Consider the following 17,089-nt stretch of genomic DNA (forward strand, 5'->3'; position numbering starts at 1 on the left):
AGCCCCGCGTCAGGCTCTGTGCTGTCAGTTAGGAGCCTGGAGCCTGCTTCGAATTCTGTGTGTCTCTCTCTCTGCCCCTCCCCCACTCATGCTCTGTTTCTATCAAAAAATTAATAAACGTTGAAAAATGTTTAAATAAATAAATAAATAAACAGACAGACAGACAGACAGACACTGCTTTGGGGCACCTGGGTGGCTCAGTTGGTTAAGTATCCCACTCTTAATTTTGGCTCAGGTCACAATCTCATGGTAGTGAGATCGAACCCCATGTAGGTTCCACACTGAGCATGGGACCTGCTTGGAATTCTGTCTCTCCCTCTGTTCTGTCCCTCCTCAGCTTGTTCTCTCTCTCTCTCTCTCTCTCTCTCTCTCTCTCTCTCTCTCAATGAAAGAAGGAAGGAAGGAAGGAAGGAAGGAAGGAAGGAAGGAAGGAAGGAAGGAAGGAAGAAAGAAAGAAAGAAAGAAAGAAAGAAAGAAAGAAAGAAAGAAAGAAAGAAAGAAAGAAAGAAAGAAAGAAAGAAAGATAGATTCTGCCTTTCTCTGGGGTTTCCCAACACTGAAAGAACACATGGGAATTTCCAATTGTCCACAAGCTCTTTTCTTGTCTTCACTGACCACGAGTAAAGATAAATAAAGGCTGAAAGAAACAGCAAAAAAAGATCAAGAAATTTATTTTCTTCTGGCACCATACAACTTTGACTGGGGTCAACATTCAGGACAGGATGCACCACCAAAGGAAGTGGATCTGCACAGAAACAACAGCTGAGCCCAGGTCAGAAATGAGACAATGGCACACAAACAAAGAGAAAGTTCTGTTTCTATAGATAATGGATTTTTCTACAAGCCTGACTATGAAACTACTGTACTGTCTAAAAGATATCTATTTAGAAATTTTTTCTCACGAGAAAAAACTTTTTCTTCTGGGAATTTCAAATAAGTCATTGAATTCCTGCTGGCTTTATATTAAAATCCTACCTTTCATGTCGCAAGAAAAAATGAACCTACATACCAGGTCAAAATACCAACAAAAATATTCCACAAGAGTCCAATATAGTCTTATCCTCAGGTTCTGTTTTCATTTCAAAACTCAAATGCTATTTGAAAAATATGCTTTGTAGAAAATGCTTCTTGCTTTCAACATGGTACAGGAAGGTACTTTGCTAAGAGAAAGTGCTTAAATACTGAAATAAAGATTTCAGAAAAGTTCATTCATTGCGCACCAACAACAGGGTTATATTTCCTATTTGCAAAAAGCTAAGTAATGAATATAATACCTTTTTTCTCAAAAGCCACTTGCCTACAGAGCACATTTTTATAGCCAAACAGAAAGAAATAAGAAAAACTCTAAAACAGTAACAGAAGATTAAAAACATTGTTGTATATCTACAATCATATAAATATTGATGTTTGTGTCTGATGTAAATGAGAGAGAGAGAGAAAAAAAATTCACAAATTTAGTATATGGCACTGTCCCCAAAACAAAAAGAAAGGGGGCGCCTGGGTGGCGCAGTTGGTTAAGCGTCCGACTTCAGCCAGGTCACGATCTCGCGGTCCGTGAGTTCGAGCCCCGCGTCGGGCTCTGGGCTGATGGCTCAGAGCCTGGAGCCTGTTTCCGATTCTGTGTCTCCCTTTCTCTCTGCCCCTCCCCCGTTCATGCTCTGTCTCTCTCTGTCCCAAAAATAAATAAACATTGAAAAAAAAATTTTTTTAAACAAAAATAAAGAATTTGGATAGCCTTTTCTACAGATGTACTCCCTAGAAGAAAAAGGACTAAAAAGTGAACCTCAGAGGTGCTAGGTGCCTCAGTCAGTTAAACATCTGACTCTTGATTTCCACTCAGGTCACGATCTCACAGTTCGTGAGATTGAGCTCTACATGGTGCTCTGTGAGGACAGTGTGGGGCTTGCTTCGGATTCTCTCCCCCCGCCCCGCCCCTCCCCTGCTCACTCTGTCTCTCTCAAAAAAAAACATTTTAAAAAAAGTAAACCTCAAGGTGAATTCTACTTTCCCACTAATTCTCATTAAACATAAAAAATGTGTCCATATTTTTAATATCAATAGACAAACCTATAATTTTATTGAAGATGTGATCAAGCTGGTGATTGGCTCAACATTAATCTGAACATTAGAATTTATCTTCAATATTATTTCTTCTGGGAACAATATTGTTTTTCTACAAGCTAAATGTTCCTTTTAGCACTTCATGTTATTTTCCCAGCTCCATACCCATACCATTCCTACTCATCCCAATGCTCAGCAATCTCTTCTATGTCTGGAAAATCCCTTAACACTCACAGCTCCCAGAATGTTATCCTTGTCAGCCTCTGCCTTCCCTTGCCTTTTCAATGATGCCTTTCACTTATAGGCACATCCAAACCTCAATAGGACAGTGAATTTATCAGCAACTATCAACAATGGAAAGGGTCTGGAATGGGGTGGGGAGTTTCATGTGTGACCAGCAGTTCATGGATTCCCTACCTGCTATACTTAGCCATTTTGACATAACCTTTAAGGCAGACACCCTATCTTGGTATTCTTTTTAGTGCTATCCATTGGCATTTTATACACCGATGGAAATGTTCCATATCTGCACTGTCCAATACAATAGCCACATGTGACTATATGGCTAGTACAACTGAAGAGACGAATTTTTACACTTATTTAATTTTTTAAATATTTTTTAGTGGCACCTGGGTGGCTCAGTCGGTTGAACATCTGACTTCAGCTCAGGTCATGATCTCACAGCTCATGAGTTGGAGCCCTGCATCGGGCTCTGTGCTGACAGCTCAGAGCCTGGAGCCTGCTTCAGATTCTGTGTCTCCCTCTCTCTCTCTACCCCTCCCCCACTCATGCTCTGTCTCTCTCTCTCTCTCTCTCTCTCTCTCTCTCTCTCTCTCTCAAAAATAAACATTACAAAAAATTTTTTTTAATATTTTTTAAATGTTTATTTAAAAACACTCAATAATCACTCTGAAAGTAAACGGACAAAATGCTCCAAACAAAAGACATAGGGTAAGGCACCCGGGTGGCTCAGTCATTAAGCATCTGACTATGGCTCAGGTCATGATCTCACAGTTCATGAGTTCAAGTCCCACATCAGGTGAGCTCGAGCTCCACTTCGGGTGAGCACAAGCCCCACTTTGGCTGAGCTCGAGCCTTGCTTCTGATGAGCTGAAGCCCTGCTTCAGGTGAACAAAAGCCCTGTTTCAGGTGAACAGGAGCCCCACTTTGGGTGAGTCCCCCTTTCTCTTTCTCTCTCTCTACCCTCCTGGGATTCTCCTTTCTCTCTCTGCCCCTTGCTCACTTGTGCCCTTTCTCTCTCAAAACAAAACAAAACAAAACAAAACAAAAAACACACATAGGGTATGTCAGAATGGATGGAAAAACAAGATCCATCTATACGCTGCCTACCAGAGACTAATTTTAGACCTAAAGACACCTACAGATTAAAAGTGAAAGGATGGAGAACCATCTATCACACTATGCTAACAGAGGTCAAAAGAAAGCCAAAGTAGCTATACTTGTATCAGACAAACTAGATTTTAAAACAAAGACTGTAAACGAGATGAAGAAGGGCATTATATCATAATTAAGGGATCTACCCATCAAAAAGATCTAACAATTATAGGGGTGCCTGGGTGACTCAGTTGGCTAAGCATCCAACTTCACCTCAGGTCATGATCTCACAGTTAGTGAAAGACTCATCCTCAATGGGGAAAAATTGAGAGCTTTCCCTCTAAGGTCAGGAACATGACAGGGATGTCCACTCTCACCATTGTTGTTCAACATAGTACTGGAAGTCCCAGCCTCAGCAATCAGACAACAAAACAAAATAAAAGGCATCCAAATTGCCAAAGGAGAAGACAAACTTAAACTCTTCGCAGATGACATAATACTCTACGTCAATAACCTGAAAGACTCCACCAAAAAACTGAACTATCAGCTAGAACTGATACGAGAATTCAGCAGTCGCAAAATATAAAATCAATGTACAGAAATCAGTTGCATTTTTAAACACCAATATTGAAGCAGCAGAAAGAGAAATCAAGGAATTTATCCCATTTACAACTGCACCAAAAACCATAAGATACCTAGGAATAAACCTAACTAAAGAGGCAAAAGATCTGTACACTGAAAACTATAGAAAGCTTATGAAAGAAATTGAAGAAGACACAAAGATATGGAAAAACATTCCATGCTCTTGGATTGGAAGAAGAAATACTGTTAAAATTTTGATACTACCCAAAAGCAATCTCTACATTCAATGCAATCCCTATCAAAATACCAGCATCCTTCACAGAGCTAGAACAAACAATCCTAAAATTTGTATGGAACCAGAAAAAGACCCCAGATAGCCAAAGTCATGTTCAAAAAGAAAATCAAAGCTGGAGGCATCACAATTCAGGACTTCAAGATGTATTACAAAGCTGTAATCACCAAGACAGTATGGCACTAGGCACTAAAACAGAAACATAGATCAATGGAACAGAATAGAGAAGCCAGAAACGGATCCACAAATGTATGGCCAACTAATCTTTGAAAAAGCAAGAAAGAGTATCTAAGGGAAAAAAGACAATCTCTTCAGCAAATGGTGCTGGGAAAACTGGACCACAACATGCAGAAGAATGACTCTAGACCACTTTCTTATACCATACACAAAAATAAATTCAAAATGGATGAAAGACCTAAATGTAAGACAGGAACCATCAAAATCCTACAGGAGAAAACAGGCAGCAACCTTTTGACCTTGGCTACAGCAACTTCTTCCTAGTTATGTCTCCAGAGGCAAGGGAAATAAAAACAAAAATGAACAATTGGGACCTCATGAAGATAAAAAGCTTCTGCACAAAAAGGAAATAATCAACAAAACTAAAGGCAACCAATGGAGTAGGAGAAGATATTTGCAAATGACATATTGGATAAAGGTTAGTATCCAAAATCTATAAAGAACTTCTCAAATTCAACATACAAAAAACAAATAATCCAGTGAAGAAATGGGCAGAAGACATAGACACTTTTCCAAAGAAGACATCCACATGGCTGACAGACACATGAAAAGATGCTCTCTATCACTCATCATCAGAAAAACACAAATCAAAACTATGATGAAATACCACCGCACACTGTCAGAATGGCTAAAATTAACAACTCAGCGAACAACAGATGTTGGTGAGGATGTGGAGAAACAGGAACCCTTTTGCACTGTTGGTGGGAATGCAAACTGGTGCAGCCACTCTGGAAAATAGTATGGAGGTTGCTCAAAAAATGAAAAATAGAATTACCCTACAACCCACCAATAGCACTACTAGGTATTTACCCAAAGAATACAAAAATGCTGATTCAAAGGGGCACATGTACCCCAATGTTTACAGCAGCACTATCAACAATAGCCAAATTATGGAAATAGCACGAAGGTCCATTGACTAATAAGTGGATACAGAAGATATGTAGTATGGGGCGCCTGAGTGGCTCAGTCAGGGGCGCCTGGGTGGCTCGGTCATCTGAGCACCTGATTCTCGATTTCGGCTCAGATCACGATCTCACAATTCAAGTCCCGCGTCAGCCTCTACACTGGCAGCACAGAGCCTGCTTGGAATTCTTTCTCTCTCTCCTTCTCTCTCTCTGTCTCTCTCTCTCTCTCTGTCTGCCTCTCTCCTGCTTGCACTCTCTATAAACAAACAAACACACACACATTAAAAAAAAGATGTGAGATACACACACACACACACACACACACACACACACAAACAACGGAATACTACTTGACTTAGCAATCAAAAAGAATGAAATCTTGGGGCGCCTGGGTGGCGCAGTCGGTTAAGCGTCTGACTTCAGCCAGGTCACGATCTCGCGGTCCGTGAGTTCCAGCCCCGCGTCAGGCTCTGGGCTGATGGCTCCGAGCCTGGAGCCTGTTTCCGATTCTGTGTCTCCCTCTCTCTCTGCCCCTCCCCCGTTCATGCTCTGTCTCTCTCTGTCCCAAAAATAAATAAAAACGTTGAAAAAAAAATTTAAAAAAAAAAAAAAAAAAAAAAAAAAGAATGAAATCTTGCCATTTGCAACAATGTGGATGGAACCAGAGTATATTATGCTAAGAGAAATAAGTCAGTCAAAGAAAGACAAATATCGTATGATTTCATTCATATGTAGAATTTAAGAAAACACAAAAGATGAACATAGGGGAAGAGAAGGAAAAATAAGATAAAAAGAGGGAGGGGGGCAAACCATAAGAGACTTTTAAAGACAGAACTGAGGATTGCTGGAAGGGAGGTGAGTGAGAGGATGAGCTAATGACTGATGGGCATTAAGGAGGGCACTTGTTGGGATGAGCACTGGGTAAGTGATGAATCATTGGGTTTTACTCCTGAAACCAATAGTACACAGTATGTTAACTAACTTTAATTTAAATAAAGAAATATTTTTAAAATTAAAAAAAAATCTTTTTTAAAAAAGAAAAAGATAGATAGCCACCCAAACACCCTGTGAGCATAAAAATTTTAGTATATCAGGGAGCCTGGGTGGCTCAGTCAGTTAAGTATCCAACTCTTGATCTCTGTTGGGGTCATGATCTCACAGTTCATGAGATCAAGTCCTGTGTCAGGCTCTGCGCTGACAGCATGAAGCCTGCTTGGGATTTTCTATCTCTACCCTTACCCGCCTTTGCACACATGCATGCTGTCTCCCTCTCAAAAATAAATAAATAGGGGCACCTGGGTGGCTCAGTCAGTTAAGCCTCCAACTTTAGCTCAGGTTGTGATCTTGCAGTTTGTGAGTTCGAGCCCTGCACTGGGTTCTGTGCTGACAGCTCAGAGCCTGGAGCCTGCTTCAGATTCTGTGTCTCCCTCTCTCTCTGCCCCTCTCCTGCTCACAATCTGTGTGTGTGTGTGTCTCTCTCTCAAAAATAAATAAATGGTAAATAAATAAACAAACATTAAAAAACATTTTATTATATCAATAGATACCACAGATAACACAACACATTAGAGAAACTATGTGCCCTCTCTATATATAAATGTAAATATAAATGACTTTTTTAAAAAAGTGTATGCTTCCACATACATATAAAGAGTTCTTGTTAATCAAAAGGTAAAAGAAAAAGTTTTAAAAAAAAGTCAGGGGCGCCTGGGTGGTTCCAGTGGGTTAAGCCTCAGTCAATTTTGGCTCTGTTCATGATCTCACAGCTCATGGGATCATGGCCTGCATCAGGCTCTGCACGGACAGCATGGCGCCTGCTTAGGATTCTCTCTCTCCCTCTCTCTATGCCCCCACCCCACTCACACTCTGTCTCTCAAAATAAATAAATAAACTTAAAAAAATAACAAAATTTAAAAAGTCAAAGGATAGAATAAACAGTTTCACAGAAAGAAATATAGTCAATAAAGAAATTAAAATATGCTCAAACTCACAAGTAACCTGAAAACTGCAAATTTTCTACCCATCATATTAGTAAAAATGTACAAGATTGATAATACCAAGTGTTGGCAAGTATGTAAGGATATAGGCACTTTCATAATCTGCTAGTGGAATGCATAATAGTACACAGACTCTATGAAAGGCAGATTGGCAGTATCTTTGAAAATATACATACCTTTCAAGCAATAATTACAGCCACTACTCTACAGGTATTCTAGAACATCAATCCAAGAGAAAGAATAAGGGATGTTCATTTTGGTTGGTAAATGCAAAACTCTTGGACAACTTAAATGTCCATCAATAAAAAAAAAAAAAAGGTTAAGTAAATTACAAAAAATCAAAAGGAAATACAATCAGCTGTTAAAAAGTGTATATTAACAGAAATGTTATAGGCACATAGCTAAGTTTTAAAAAAGAGAAAGAGCTGCAAGGGTACCTGGGTGGCTCACTCAGTTAACCATCTGACTTTTGGTTTCAGCTCAAGTCATAATCTCAGAGTTCAGGAAAGTGAGCCTTGTGTCAGGCTCTGTACTGACAGCAAGGATCCTGCTTGGGATTCTCCTCACCCTCTCTCTCTGCCCCTCCCTTACTCCCACTCACTCTCTCTCATAATAAATAAACTTTTAAAAAAGTGTTTTTAATTTAAAAATAAACAGGGGCACCTGGGTGTTTCAATCGCTTAAGCGTCCAACTTCGGCTCAGGTCATGATCTCATAGTTTGTGAGTTGGACAAAGTCAGCTCTGTGCTGATAGCTCACAGTCTGAAGCCTGCTTCAGATTCTGTGTCTCTGTCTCTTTCTGCCCCCCCCCCCCACTCTGTCTTTCTCTCTCAAAAATAAACATTTAAAAAAAATTGGGGGGGGGGAATGCAAGCTGGTGCAGCCACTCTAGAAAACAGTATGGAGGTTCCTCAAAAAACTAAAAATAGAACTACCCTATGACCCAGCAATTACACTACTAGGTATTTATCCAAGGGATACAGGTGTGCTGTTTCGAAGGAACATTTGCATCCCAATGTTTATAGCAGCACTATCAACAATAGCCAAAGTATGGAAAGAACCCAAATGTCCATCGATGGATGAATGGATAAAGAAGATGTGGTGTATATATATATATATATATATATATATATATATATATACACACACACACACAATGGAGTATTACTTGGCAATCAAAAAGAATGAAATCTTGCCATTTGCAACTATGTGGATGGAACTGGAGGCTATTATGGTAAGTGAAATTAGTCAAAGAAAGATGAATATCATATGACTTCACTCATATGAGAACTTTAAGAGACAAAAAAGATGAACATAAGGGAAGGGAAACAAAAATCATATAAAAACAGGGAGAGGGACAAAACATAAGAGACTCTTAAATATGGAAAACAAACAGAGGGTTACTGGAGGGATTGTGGGAGGGGAGATGGGCTAAATGGGTAAAGGGCATTAAGGAATCTATTCCTGAAATCATTGTTGCACTAGATGCTAATTTGGATGTAAATTTAAAAAATAAAATAAATAAATAAAATTAAAATTAAAAAAATTTTAATAAACAAATAAATAAAATCTTGGAGCATCTGGCTAGCTCAGTCATAAGAGCATGCTATTCTTGATCTTGGGGTTGTGAGTTTGAGCCCCACGCTGGGTGTAGTGATTACTTAAAAAATAAAATCTTTAAAAATTTTTTTTCAAGTCTTTTGAAGAAGACATAAACACTGAAGACAAGAAAGAAAAATAAATATGGAAAAATGTTCAATTTCACAGGCAAAGAAATGGAAATTTAAAGTGAGATAGCACTTTTCACCTATCATGTAAACTGTTTTTAATTTATTCAATGTCTATTTACTATTGCTGATATAAGTGCTGGGAAATTAATACTTTTTCCCACACATCCCTGGAGGAGTGTAAATGGATAGAACCTTTCCAAGAGGTATGTGTATAAAAGTAGAAGAAAAGATCTTCAGGCTCTCCTGTGGAGATTCAGAGTTAAAGAACACTTTTCGGCCATTATCCTCTTTACACATCGGCGGTTACTCTTTCAGTTTTCAACCCTCTGGGGCAGAAGTTCCATGCTCTGCCCTCAAGGCTCTTCCTCTCATTACACTCTTACTCTAAACCTTTCTTAGAAAAATGTCTCAATGCCTAAAAATAATTCACATAAAAAACATGGGCACCCAGCCCACTTAGTTAAAAGGTGTTAGAAAACAGAATCTTATTCACACCCACATGTTTGTGGAGCCTATAGATGAGGGACTGCTGCAGAAAGTCAACTGAATGAAAAACCTGACCTGACTCACCTTCAAATGTGTATGTGTTTCTTAATAATATTAGGTATTACAACATAGTTGTAACCCTCCACTTTTTTCTTAATGTTTATTTATTTTTGAGAGAGAGGGAACATGCAAGCACTAGTTGGGGAGGGGCAGAGAGAGGGAGCCAGAGGATCCAAAGCAGGCTCACTGACAGAGAGCCCAATGTGGTGCTCAACCTCACGAGCCCTGAGATCATGATGTGAGCCAAACTCAGATGCTTAACCAGCTGAGCCACCGAGGCTCCCCCCTCCACTTTTTTTAAGGCATATAAACATTTATTAAAATGGGTCAATAATGCAGCTAGACACAGAAAAATGAAACAGTAATATAATAAACCAAATGTAAGAAGCCTCTGAATGAACTATGCATTTATCCTAAGTATCAGTAGGAAGTATAAGTACAGTAGAAGGGAAACAAGTCATCAGTTTGTACTATCATCTATCAATAGCCTCCTGACAACTCTGGTTTCCTGAAATTAGCTGAGAGCATCTATAACTCAATGCATAGTGATTATTAAATATAATTTGGCAATGTGGTACAGTAGAAGAAACACTTAATTAGAAATCAGGACACCTGGGACATTGCAGGAGTGTGACTTTGCAAGTCACTTAAAGTTCCTGTTGCCTTGGGGCATCTGGGTGGCTCCATGGGTTGAGCATTTGACTCTTGATTTCAGATTTCAGCTCAGGTCATAATATCGCAATTTGTGAGATCGAGCCCTGTCAGGCTTTGCACTGACAGTGTGGATCCTGCTTGGAAATCTCTCTCTCTCCCCCTCTCTCTCTGCCCCTTCCCCACTCTGTTGTGTGTGCATGCATGCACTCTCTCAAAATAAATATACTTTAAAAAAAGTCTGAATGCAAATATATAAATACATGTGACATGTATATATTTTTCTTAATACAAAAAAAGCAGTATAAAATGTTTAAATCTCTTAAAGTCTGTTGTAATAACATTTGCTCTATACTGCATATGAATATAATCATTTCCATTATTAAAATGATCACTTTCTAGAATATTGCAAATGTTAACAATTGCTTGTTATGACTATTTTCCCAAGCATAGCTCCCTATACAATTATATACAACATGAATACGGCAATTTACTCAATTCTCTGTTCAACAACATAAACTCATACTTAGCATCATGTTAATATTCAAATTAGTTCCCATATGTAGTGTAAACATTTGAGGGAGAAAAAATATATGAACAAAGACCAAGAGGCTGAATTCTGATCTTCTGGCCAATTCTACCTTCAATCTCTGCCCCACCCCAATCTCGAGGTACTCTCCCTGCAAAAGAAAGGAATCTTGCTTAGGTTTTTCCAATCACATATATTTCCAACTCCAATCCCTAATCTGACATTTACTAGCTCTATGATCTTTAGCAACTTAATTTTTTGTTTAAAATTGAAGCACTAAGGACCAGCTGAAGAGCAGAATGTTATGAAGATAAAATGAGATAATGTATCTGGCACATTAATAATCAGTCAAAAATTTTAGTTATTATGCTTATTATTGACTTAAGAACATACAGTGATATTTAAGAGTACCAAAAAAAGACTTAAATCACAAGCTGACTTGTGAATTTTGTCATTGTAACTTTTATCTCTTCTGAGAAACATAATATGTATTCTATTAATGCAGCATAGTTTAGAATTTGTTTAGTATTTTGTAATTTTTTAAATTATTTCTTCCTTTATAATCTTGTCAACTAGGAAAACTCCTGAGGGCCAGAATCTTGTTTCATGAGCTTGTGTGCACATACTGTGCTTTTTTTTTCTTTTTTTTTGAGAGAGAGAGAGCACATATAATGGGGGGGGGGGGGAGGGGGGCGTGCAGGGCAGAGAAGGAGAATGAATCTCAAGCAGGCTCCAAGCTCAGAGCCTGCCATGGGGTCCATCCCATGATCCTGGGATCATGACTTGAGCCAAATCAAGAGTCAGACACTCAACGGACTGAACCACCCACCTGCCCCTATATTGTTATTACATTGTAATTATTTGTTTCTCTGTCACTCTACCTGGGTTCTGAGCATTGCAAGGCAGAGAGCAAAGCTTACCCCTATTTGTATCCTAAAAGCTTAGTAATGATACAAAATAGGTCTCAGTAAATGTTTGTTGAATGGATAAATGAATGAATTACTCTCACCCCTCCCCTCAATGCCTTACACAGTACTCCACACATAATAGGAACTCAGTAAAGCTCTTTAATGGATCCATGCAGAAATCATTTGGACCCAACCACATAAAGCTGTATCTTGCCTCAGAAAGGCTTTAAAGTGTAGCTACTAATATTACAAATTAAAACTTTTAGTCTAACACATATCAAATAAATAGGTTCAATGACTAACCACATCAAGGGTAGTGCCAGAAGGATTTAAAAGCCATTATTCTAATTAATGAATTTGTGAACCTCAAATGGAAAAATCCAGTTACATAATCAAAAGAGGTTATCCCCTACAAATTTATACCTACAAAAGACAGTAAGAAAAATTATCAGATAGTTTGTAATTGTTTTTATGCCTGAATTGAAGCCATTGTTTTCAGTAGAAATAAGAGTTCAGGAGCAAAGTGGTCCAACCTCATCTCCACAAAATAGTTCTGAAACCGAGAAACTAAATATTTTGCCCTCTCCTTGATTTTAACTCCTGGGAGACTCACTTTATTCCCAGATTAGCAGATATTCAAAACTTGTCCTATCTCCTAAAATAAAACTTCATCCATTTCTTAAAAGGCAAATAACCTGAATATGCGCACTTTGGGAACACTAGGTTTTATATTCAAGTTAACTAAAACTATCCCTAGTGTTCAGCCTTCTGCTGCAGCAATAGAAACACTTTCCTTACTTTTTAAATTACATTCGTGGAAGGCTTAAGTGTCGTGCTGCACATTCTTTCACTGTATCAGCTAAACTGGTTTTACACTGCATATATAATTTCAAAAGTACACCGTAAAGGAATTCTATACTTGAATGAATCTGGGAAGAAACGTGATCTCAGCACACACACCCCTTCTTTCAACTCAATACGCTCCAGAGGAAGCACATCTTAGGGTTTTTTTTTTTTCCTAAAGAATTTCTCTCCCGTCCCCACCCCACACTTTATTTTACAGCAGCAATCATTCATTATCCCACTCAACAGTCTCTCCGCAGAAAGAACCTTTCCAACTAATCCTAGTTCACCAGGACCCTACTTCTACATCTTACAGTCCGTGGGGGATTTCTTTGGAAGGGACAAGTGTTGGTGGAGGTCCGGGACGCCACCATTCCCGCCACGCCATTTAGGACCCAGGTCCTGGCGCGCAGTCTTAGACCAGCTTTCGGCGGACCCCGTGAGCCGCGAAGGGTCCGACACAGTCCCCCCGTCCTCACCAGTGCAAAGCAAACCGGGCCCAACCTCTGTGCTCCCATTCAATATACCCTCCACCTCGCGGTACCCCATTTCTTCCCACTTACTCCTCGATGTAGTCCGGTCCCTTTATCCAGTTCTGAGTCCGCGTAACCCTCTTCCTTCCAACGCACACCCTTCCACACTCCGGCCCCTGCCCCTTGAACCCTACTACACCGCCGTCCCTCCCACTGGACCTCACGGCAGCTCTAGCCCTCCGAGTGCCCTAGTGCAGACCTGCGCCAGGTCCCTTTACCCACTGGACCTGGGTCCTCTCCAACACGTCACACTTGGGCCCGTTATTCCCGACCTACCCCCACCACCAGGGCTACCCCCTGCACCCCCGTTACCTCCGACCCCGCCCCCCTGAGGGTGTCGCACTCACAGTTCCTGCCGCCGCATCCTTAACCGCCGCGGCTGCTATAGCTACGGGGAGCCAAGGCAACCAGCTCTCGCGACACTTTCCTCAGCTAACGGCGAGAACAGCCGAGAAGAACATCTAGCAAGAAAGTAAACGAGTCGGGCTTGACAAGGCTAAGTATATCTCGCGATAGTAGTGTGTAAAATGGCGGCCGCCAGGCGTTAGGGGCGGCCTGGAAAAGTCTGGTAGTGGGTGAGGGCAAAGAAGAATGTGTATCGAGGGAGTCGGAAAACTATTGCAGGGGGGAACGGGTTGACCTGGGGGAAGTTAGTATGGCGAACCCTACACTGGAATAGCTTTAGGGATGTGGCCTTGTTTGCTCCAAGTGCCTCAAAGTTAGAGCAGTGACGCCTTTAGTTCCGTTTTCCTGGCATTTTCCTTACGCATGAGGAGTTAGAGATGGAGCGAGCAAGCCAGATGTTGATCTTACCGTCTCCTCGTAACCTTCCTTCAGGAAATTTTCATCCGTTCTTCTCACACTAGTTTGCACACGGTATTTGGTTTCACAGAAACAATTTGTTTATTCACGAGTTCCCCACCCCTATCAGTTCGCCAGACCAAAATAGGAAATGAAAGGTTTTTTTGTGTGTTTTGTTTTGTATTTTTAATTGAACATAAGCACAGGTGTTTGGCCTTGGATGCGGAAGGGGACCGCATTGGTGTATGACTTGAACTTTGCGCTTGTTGCTTGCAGCTCTGTGGACACATCCTTAATTCCTGACTCACAAAACTTAGTTGTAGGGCTTTCTCTATGCTCTCAGACAACTGTAAATGCAGACTGAGAAGCATCTGGAACAGAAGATGGATTTAAAGAACGTAGTGGAGGTTGGTTGGAAAGTAGTGAGTTATTTTAATTGGTTGTTCACAGTCAGTTACAGATCGAACTTACTCTCTTTTCCTCCTTCTCACTACTGCACTGGACTTAAAAACAGAACAACAACAACAACAGCAACAAAAGTTGGTGAACAAGGAAGAGTAAAACAGGAAGTAATGTTTTGGAATTTTCCCCCCAACTTTAAGGGTAGGCGCTTAATTATTTTATGGTTAACTGAAATCTCTATGTCTCATGAAGGTTATGTGTCTTTGTACAGCTGATGTCTCACACAATACCTGGTATACAGTAGGCACTCAATAAACATTTGTTAAAGGAATATAGTCCTTAACTTTGGTGAAGGACTCACAGAGTTTTAAGCATGAAAATCTGATGGAAATTGTGAACCCATATCCAGATCCTGTCTGTGCTCTACCCATATTCCCTCAGCCCACCCCAGAGCTTACTACAGCCTTGATAGATACTGCAGGTCCATACCTTCCTACCTCAAACACCTGTGTATTTCTTTGCCTGGAAGTGCCAGCAGAGTTAAAATTCCCAGTAGCAATCTGCAACCAAAGAAAGATGGCATTTGGTGGCTAAATACTACAGTTCCTCATCCCCTCGGTGGGGCAATTCTGAGTTCACTGTAGTGTTTCCCAAAACTTACTAACATACAAATCACCTGAAGAGATGAGTAAGACACAGATTCTTGAGTTTGCATTTTTAACCAATCTCCCAGGAAACAGTGATGCTGCCAGTCCAAGGACCACACTTTGAAAAGCATTTTTCTCAGTAACAAATGGGACTCAACTTCCAGTTGCCCAAAGCACCTTTATTGGCTTTCTTCTCACTCCCTTACACTGTTTGGATTTCTGGAATCACCTTCCAACCTTCTGGGTCCACATCTTTGTCTCAGGATCTACCTGCATCCACATCTTTGTCTCAGGATCTATTTGGGGGGGAAATCCAACTTATGGCAACACTGTCCTTAGAAGAATACACACAGGGGATGCCTTAGTGGCTCAGTCGGTTAAGCGTCTGACTCTTAATCTTGGCTCAGGTCGTGGTCTCACGATTTGTGAAATCGAGCCCCGCATCAGGCTGCACACTGACAGCATGGAGCCTACTTGGGATTCTCTCCCTCTCTCTCTCTGCCCCTCCCCTGCTCACTTTCTCTCTCTCTCTCTCAAAAATAAATAAAAATATTAATAATAATGATAATAATAATAATAATAATAATAATAAGTATCTGAAAAAAAATACAAACAGAAAAATCTTTGGAAAATAAAAGGGGGTACCTGGCAGGCTCAGTTGGTGGAGCATACGACTCTTGACCTCAGGGTTGCAAGTTCGAGCCCCACATTGGGTGTAAATATGACTTAAAAATAAAATCTTTAAAAAAAGAAAAAGTAGAATACAGAAATAGAGTTTTGTGTACGAGTTTAAAGGAAGTATGAGTCCTCTGAAATTTGTTTAGGTTGTAAAGGAAAATGATCAAGGTAAATGTTATGTGACCCAAGGTCCATGAAAATTAGATCAGTCTATGCAAAGTTTAGCAACCTGATAAAAGCATTAATGGCTCATGGAGTTGGCTGAATTCAGCCAGCTCTCCTCAGAAGTTATTTTCCCAGATCCTATTAAGCCATCTTCTTATTCTTCCTGGTCCTCATCTCTTATTTTGTGGAACACAGAGGTAACTAAGTCTGGGAATCTAAAGAAACCACATGTTTGAAATAAAAATTAAAAATTTTTAAAAATAGGGGCACCTGGGTGGCTCAGTCGGTTAAGCACCGACTTCAGCTCAGGTCATGATCTCACAGCTCATGAGTTCAAGCCCCGCATTGGGCTCTCCCAGCTGAGAGCCTAGAGCCTGCTTTGGATTCTGTGTCTCCCTCTTCCTCTCTGCACCTCCCCCACTCACGCTCTGTCTTAAGAGAGTCTCTCAAAAATAAACATTTAAAAAATTTAGGGGGGTGGGGGAAAGGGAAAATGGGTGATGGGCACTGAGGAGGGCACTTGTTGGGATGAACACTGGGTGTTCTATGTAAGGCAATTTGACAATAAATTATATTCATAAAAAATGAAAATTAAAAAAAATGTTTTAAATAAAATATTGTTGCTCATTCCTATTGGGCTGTCACAGTTTTTTCCCCTAATTACAGTGCTTTCTGAATACCACTGAAGTGCCCTCATGAACCTTAGATCTTTTCTGACTATGCTCACACAGAACCAGCCATACTATAACTGCACCTTGTTTCTCCCACTTTCTTCTGGATTCTAACTTGGTATGCCATCCTTTCAGGAATCTGTAACCTTTGATTTATATATTCCTCAGCCCATTCTGGTGTCATCTGGAAACTTTATAGCATGTTCTACTTTTGTGATAATTGGATAATCCTGATCATCCCAATCTCTAATCAGCTACACAAAGAGAACTAACACTAAGGTCACCAACACCTATTTCCTAACCACTGCACACAATAGCTTCTTAGTTTTGCCCACATATGGACCAACACATGTGTTTGTGCATGATTGTCTTATGTACCATTGAATAAGTATGTCTTTGTATACACCTATGAATATGGTCTTGTGGGTGTGGACATGGGTGTGGTATGTAAGCAACCAGAGCTCAGGTCTGGTCTTGAAGTCTGAATAATGAACGTTTAGTACTTGACTTTAATTAGTCTCTGTGCATTGTTAGCCTTAGTTTTTATCTGCCCTCAAATATCAGAGGAAGAATGAG

At 40.2% G+C, this 17,089-nt stretch overlaps 1 protein-coding gene and 1 long non-coding RNA gene across 6 annotated transcripts in view; one reads left to right on the plus strand and one right to left on the minus strand.

Annotated features, from left to right (window-relative positions):
• Positions 1 to 13,610, minus strand: part of USP54 (ubiquitin specific peptidase 54) — a 132,862-nt gene extending 119,252 nt beyond the window's left edge. Inside the window, exon 1 of one of the 5 annotated variants that reach the window (XM_045040161.1) lies at positions 13,497 to 13,610. The gene's annotated coding sequence lies outside the window, so the exon portion shown is untranslated. Of the gene's footprint in view, positions 1 to 13,179; positions 13,328 to 13,348; positions 13,367 to 13,496 lie in introns of those variants that run through there. The other 4 variants (XM_045040158.1, XM_045040163.1, XM_045040156.1 and 1 more) reach the window with 4 other exon arrangements.
• On the plus strand, positions 13,488 to 14,683 carry LOC109492501. Its single transcript, XR_006587020.1, has 2 exons — positions 13,488 to 13,621; positions 14,227 to 14,683. It is a non-coding gene; the product is annotated as an uncharacterized LOC109492501 (long non-coding RNA).
• Positions 14,684 to 17,089: the final 2,406 nt, after the last annotated feature.

The sequence above is a fragment of the Felis catus genome, chromosome D2, assembly GCF_018350175.1.
Source record: "Felis catus isolate Fca126 chromosome D2, F.catus_Fca126_mat1.0, whole genome shotgun sequence".
In the NCBI taxonomy this organism is placed as follows: Eukaryota; Metazoa; Chordata; class Mammalia; order Carnivora; family Felidae; genus Felis; species Felis catus.